Below are 7,500 nucleotides of genomic sequence, written 5' to 3' on the forward strand. Positions count from 1 at the left end.
CTCCTATCTTTTAGGTTTCTCTCTGTCTCTATTTCTCTCTCGTCCTATGTCTTAGCGTTCCCTCCATCTTCTGAATGTTAACACAAGTATATGAATGAAAAAATGAATGAATGAAACAAACAAACGCTTTGAAAATCTGAAATTATTTCTGGTTATGTCTCTTTCTCTGTGCGTGTCTTTCTCTCTCTCTGTGTGTGTGTGGGTGTGTTTGTGTGAGTGTGTGTTTGCATGCGTGTGTGTGTGTGTGTGTGTGTGTGTGTGTTTGTGCATGCTACTGTTGATCATAGCCAAAGTTTCTAGTCTTTTTAGTGGTGGCTTTTAATCTGTCACTGTTTGCATTCCTCTGGCTGTTGTTGCTTAGGTGACTATTGTGACATCATGGTGCAGTTCCCTCACACCGCTCCATCTCTCCCCTCATTGGCCAACACTCTGGCTGTTGTTGCTTAGGTGACTATTGTGACATCATGGTGACATGGTCCCCTCACCTCTGAATGACAGAGAATGGAACTACTGGTGTGCCTGTGCGATAGAGAGTGCATAGATTATATTATATTATATTATTATGTAGCATGACCTAGCACACTCTCATCAACCTGCTTTCATTTCCAACATTACATGCTAAAGAATGCTAGCCTGATGGCGTGCCTAAGTGTCCGATGTTTTAAAACAGGTCTGATTCTCAGGGAGTGCGTAGAACATACGGATAAAGCTCATCTGTAGTGGAATGAATGAATAATTTAGTGAATGAATGAGTACACTATTATGATTATTTACCTACTATTTATTTGCCTTTAACTTTTATTATTATTTATGTTTGGCAATACATCATACATGCATGGGCAATGGCATCATCATGAGATTCTTTTGAATGAAGAGTGCATTACAAATAAAATAAATAATAATTATTATTATGTCACCAGTGTCTAGCACCAAGCAGCATGACGTGGCAGCAGCGGCGGCCATTTTGTGCTCAGTGGAGTCACGATGTGTTGGTTTCTCTGGTGGCCTGATAATAGTAACTTCCAAATTCTAAGTTAGTGTAACGACCCTCACTCTCGTGTGTATCAGTGACAGGGAATCGGACCAGGGGTTCTTCACAGTGGCTTTTATTGCCTGCATTCACAATAGAAACAAATAATCCATAAAATCTTTACTGCAAACTCGACTGCTTACGTACGTCTCAAACAGGGATAGACTAGCTCTCAGGTACGAGTTGCGCAAACGCCCCAAAATGCGTTAAAGTGAAAGAAAATAAACAAGCAGTCGCGCAGCCTCACATTGAACCTTAGTGAATGCAGTATAGTATTTGGGACATTTCCAGGTTTCACACAGAACATCAAAAAAAACATTGGATCACAATGGTATGTGAAATACAAATTTTGTTTGAATTCACTTAATCTAAAGTTAGGTTCTTTAAAACTCTGTTCCATTAGCACAAGTCAAATTGAATTGTGAGGTGTTGACGGTCACTTTTCAAATTTAGTCAACAACGACAACAATGTGCCTCTTTGCTCTTCTGATGCCTCGGCATGTCTGTCTTTGTTTTTAGAAACTTTAGCCATTTGGTTCCTTGCCTGTGTAATGTTTACATTTAGTCATTTAGCAGACGCTTTTATCCAAAGCGACTTACATATGTGCGACTTACAAGGATGTATACACATTTTACATTTACACTGATGGCACACTGCACATCAGGAGCAATTAGGGGTTCAGAGTCTTGCTCAAGGACGCTTCGACAGGGAATCGAACTAGCAACTTTCTGATTACTAACCGACTTCTCTACCTCCTGTACCACTGTCGCCCCAGTCATGTCATCTCTTAAGTCCCGTCGAGACTCCTTCCTCGCTGGGCTGGGCTCCGAGGCAGTTGTGTCCAGCCGCTCTGTCGTCGTGCGGAGCTGGCTGTCCCATTGCGCTACTCCCAGGGCACGGAGGCACGGCCAGAACTAGCCCCTTTGTGGCTCTTGGAATATCGCTTGGAATATCACTTGGAATATTGCTTGGAATATCGATTGGAATATCGCTTGGAATATTGTTTTGAATATCGATTGGAATATCGCTTGGAATATTGCTTGGAATATCGCTTGGAATATTGCTTGGAATATCGCATTGGAATATCGCTTGGAATATCGCATTGGAATATCGCTTGGAATATCGCATTGGAATATCGCATTGGAATATTGCTTGGAATATTGCTTGGAATATCGCTTGGAATATCGCATTGGAATATTGCATTGGAATATCGCATTGGAATATCGCTGTGCCTCTCCCCACTGCGGTCAGATGATCAGGTCCTCCACATCCGCTAGGGGCAGTCATCTTCGGCTCCATTCTTCCACTCCACTGGGGGGCGCCATCCCACTTCTGACACCAATGTAGCGGCGTGTAAGGTCAAGTCTTCTCTTTGGTATTCCAATGGGGGACATCTGACACAGAAAAATGGGAAAAGTTCTGGGGCCTCATAAACGGGCACAGTTTACAGGGTAAGGGTGAACAAAGATGCTAACACAGGAGGAAGCTACATGAGGCTAACATATGCTAATCACAGATGCTAACACATGAGGAAGCTACATGAGGCTAACATATGCTAATCACAGATGCTAATACATGAGGAAGCTACATGAGGCAAACATATGCTAATCACAGATGCTAATACATGAGGAAGCTACATGAGGAATCAGACATAACACACGGACTCTTCACCGCTAACATAAAGGCTCAATCGCTAACATGAGAGGGAACACAAATACACTCTTGATTTGAGAAGTATATGTAACGAAGTTAAAAATGTATTATTTTGTTTGCATTTTATTTAATGAAATGTAACCACATTCTGATTTGATTCTGTCTTTCTTTTCTACCTTGTATATATTAAATGTTGATGATTGAACACACTGAGTACTAGCCTGTACTGTCCCTTTAAGAGATTTGGTTTAGTCTGTAGGTAACCCCGTTTAGTCTTCAGTCAGCGGTTCCTGAATTGAAGAGAGCAGGCTAATGTCTAGCATATGGGATAACTACATGTTATGTGTGTGTACAGGAATAAATGAGCAAAAACATCAGTTCCTGGTCGTTTTATTGAAGAAAAGAACACAACGCAGAAGGACCCGTTACATATACATAGGATTACACATTACACCTACACACACTAGAACACAAACGCTTTCTGACATCTTATAAATGTGTCTAAATATTTCACCACACAAAAACATACACACACACACACACACACAAAACATACACAAACATACAAACACACACACACACACGTGTGCACACACAGAGAGCGAGAAAGAGAGAGAGAGAGAGAGAGAGAGAGAGAGCAACTTGGTATTGTAAAGCAAAACATTAACAACAAATGGCAGCATTTCACACATTCAAAATATAGTCTATACTTCCAAAAGAATATAACTGAACAAATATACGCTATACTCCCAAAAGAATAGAATTGAACAAATATACGCTATACTTCCAAAAGAATATAACTGACTATAAGTTATACAGTCTATAACAGAATAGAATCCACATTGACTCCGTAATTAAATCAAACACATAGGCTACGTCACACACGTCTTCTTAGGAGAGTATAGCGAACTCTATTCAGAAATCGCTGCTTGTGCTACTGGGGTGAGAAATGCACTAGGACCCAGGGACCGTCGGGAGAAGGCCACACCTGCCCGCCCGAGAGACGAATGCTACCGGGTACCGAGGACAACGTTTACAGGTGGAGCTACGAGAACTCTTGTGTGGGTACCGATCTAACGGTCTGATAGGGCAGAATTCAAGCCTTTAGCCTACACAAAAGTGAATGTTACTGATAGATAGGTTAATTAGCCTACAACTTAGTCTATTAAGCTGCACACACACAAAAAAAAGCTCTTAGCTCGGCTGTTTTGAACAGGGCAAATCAATTTCACAGCCTACATTCCAGCGTTGCAACTACAACGAAATATGTTGCAAAATAGAATTGAAAGATTATTATTACCTTTGACTTGATTTGTCTTTAATTTGACCTCATTGAACTTTTATTATATTAACTGTGGTAAATCATAGGTTATGCATCTCAAGGGGCCATGTTAAATTAGGCTTTATGAAAGAAAGAAAGAAAGAAAGAAAGAAAGAAAGAAAGAAAGAAAGAAAAGATGCTGAAAAACTACAGGCCAGTTTTAAATCGAAACGGACATCCGTGGAAGTGGAAGATACCCACTTAGAATCAGTGCTGCCTGTGATTCTAGGCGAAATAATGATTTTGAAACAGCGGCGAAATATAGGCCTATTTGCAGCAGCCTATAAGCCTGTCGCCTAGTATTTATTCTTTCAAATGATGATGAACTGTCTTCATAACCTTTCGGATGATGTCATCTGACACTTTGGATGAAGTGCAGAGCCGTCACGTCACCGCCATCATGTCTCGTTAAAGCTTCAGTCGAGAAGCATTGCTGGGTGTTTGGAGTTTCTAATGACATAGTCCTTCTATGACGCCACGGCTGGAACGAGCAGAATGTAGCCTATACCTTTTCCCGCTACTAACGGCGATTCTTACGTCTCGGCCCATGCACGGGCGACTGTCCAACCGCTGTTAAAATTGACCCAAATCTTTTCCACAAAAAGCCTATTAGCTTTTGGTTAAAAAGCAAAGTAACTTACAAAAACGTATTTATTTCGTGGTCGGAAAATGACCCCCATTCATTCACAGCATTTGTATCAGTTATAGGCTACAGGCTGCGCGTTTAGACATTGATTTGACTAGATAGATAGATAGATAGATAGATAGATAGATAGATGGATACTTTAAATAATCCCGAGGGAAATTAGACTGCATAGCATTGGTCAATGACATGACTATATGAAACTTAAATGTGATAATGTTGATGGCGACGATGCTGCTGCTGCTGATGATGATAAAGATGACAGTTGGCAAAATAGCATCGTCACACCCTAGGAGAGGAGAGAGAAGGCTCAGCTGCGCTTATAAGCAGCACTGTGATCCCCGTCCCGGTTACCCGGCGCGCGGGCGGTCATTAGCAGCCACCCGGGAAGCCTCGGGGACGACTGGCCTACATCCCTCCGAGGCTCCCGCTGGTCATCAGACTCGCGCCGTCTCCCGGTCATTAAGGCTGTTACGGCAGTCACTCACTGTGGTGAATTGGAGAGCGCTGTGCCAGTCAGTCCTTAGAGAAAACTTTATAAAAGGCTCGAATCTGGAAAGTATACACGCCTGATCTGAAAGGCTAATTAATGTATTTCTGTAGGACTACAGGTATAATAGTTCATTTGTAAACAATTACCGGGCTACGAATTGTAATGAGGTTAGAGTGTTCCTCCGGAGAACCACCACAGTAACCTCTCCAAAACAAACTGAATGAATGAAGGAAGCCTCGAACAGGTTCAATGCAGCTTATAGGGAATAACCAGTTTGGAAGCCCCAATAGAACCACAAAAGGTTGTGTGTTAAAAGTGAATACTGACATTTTTTTAATAGAAATAGTCATAGAATAATTGAAAATATATGAGCCATTCACAACATAAACTACAAAAAAAAAAATTATAAAAAGAATTGTGCCCATCCTAATTATTTTAGTAGGCTATCGTGTTAAAATAAAATCAACGAACTCTGTGGCCTATACTTGTATTTATTTAGTTATTCATTCATTCATTCGTGTCGTCCCTATTTCATTCATTCATAAATACTCAGCCATTTGGAGGAGACGGGACGGGACGTCCAAATCCCCTCGGAAACATTTCTGACCTGTCGATTCGTTGTTATGTCTTACAAAACTTTACATTCTGATTTCAAAATACTGTTATTATGCATGTCTGGATCTAAAGGATGGTAGCCTGTTTAAATAGATAGATAGAAAGATAGATTCATGGAACGTGGAATACAAAAGTGTGAAAGGTGAAATTCGATTAAAGCAAACTTTTAGGCATATTTAGCAGGAGACTACTTGTTCCAATAAAAAAAAAAAATAATAATAATTAAAAATGCCATAAAAGCGACCCTTTTAAATGTTTTTTTTTTATGGCTGTCTGCTCTTCAACCTGTTACTTCGCTTACTGGCTCAATAGTCGTTTTATATTATTTTAGCGAAGATAGAGCTGTTTTGAACCGTCACCAGGGGTTACGTGATGCAAACGGGGAACCGTTGCAAATGCATGCAGACTGAAAGGGCCAACGGACGACGAGTAATAACGAGTCAATAATAATAATAATAACAACAACAATAATAATAATAATACTAATAACAATACATTAATTACAATAAACAATCCATGATAATAACAAAATCTAATTCAATTATGAGTTTTCGACATTGATATTTTGATTCCACACATCTATTAGCCCCAAAGGCATCCCCCCTGTTGTATTTTGAATTCTATAATGATTTAATAATTAAATAAAAATAGACTTTTACATTGTACACGCCACACATATACACTGCCATTTATTCATGATCTGTTTTAGCCTCCATCTTTACTCGGACAGGCATATTTGATATATATTGAAATGCCCTTAGGCTATAACACCGGCTTTCATGAAAGTGTTATTATAAATATATCTTCTTTTTTTCTATCCTATCCTACTTCTACTTTTTATTTTTGTAGTAGTACTAGCACTAGGTTCCTGGCTCTGGGGTCTGTTAAACGCCTTGAGACAATGTCATTGTCTGGTGCTATATAAATAAAATTGAATTGAATTTAGTTGCAGAGGCGTTGATAGGCCATTGTTAAGGTGGTAGGCCAAATAGCCTACTGGTGTTGTTCTTGCAAAACCACAACAATAAATAATAATAATAATTATTATTATTATTTGAACTTTTCAGAATGATGTTGACATTGGCACCAGTTGATGAACTAATAATGTAATTCAGTATGGTCGCATATTAACATCGCCGCAAGGCCTCGTTATAGTTCGGCGGCATCGCCTCGAGCTCAGCCGGTAGAACCGCGGGTGCACGAGGGGACTGTTTCGGGTTCCTTCAAATCAAGGGGCAACCGACCGAGTGTGATAACGACCTTGCAATGGATCGGCAGTCTTTGGTGAGCGAGTTCTCCAGGCAACAAGCATTCAGCGATTTCCATCATCAGAGGTTATTAAGTGAATCGAGGTGCGTGCTGAACCGAACGGCAGCGGACAGGGGTGAACTCCGCGAGGAGGAGAAGAGGGGTTGGGTTCTGACGGTCTGACGTGGTGCACCTAAGACACTCGGTCCATATGGATCAGCGCTGAACCTTTATAAATAGATAGATAGGCCTGCAATTGTGCAGTATAGCCCAATGACGGATGACGGATGTGTGTGCGAGCGCTTGTGTGTGTGTGTGTGTGTGTGTGTGTGAATGAGAGAGAGAGAGAGAGAGGATACATCTGTGTGTGTGTGTGTGTGACAGAGTCTTCAGTAATAATTTGGCATGCATGCGAATGATACTCTCTGCCTAAAACGTGCAGTGTGCTTCTTACAGTAGGTCAATTTAGAATATAGTCTATTTTTGTTCGATTGTT

Source organism: Clupea harengus, chromosome 24 (genome assembly GCF_900700415.2).
Source record: "Clupea harengus chromosome 24, Ch_v2.0.2, whole genome shotgun sequence".
Classification (NCBI taxonomy): domain Eukaryota; kingdom Metazoa; phylum Chordata; class Actinopteri; order Clupeiformes; family Clupeidae; genus Clupea; species Clupea harengus.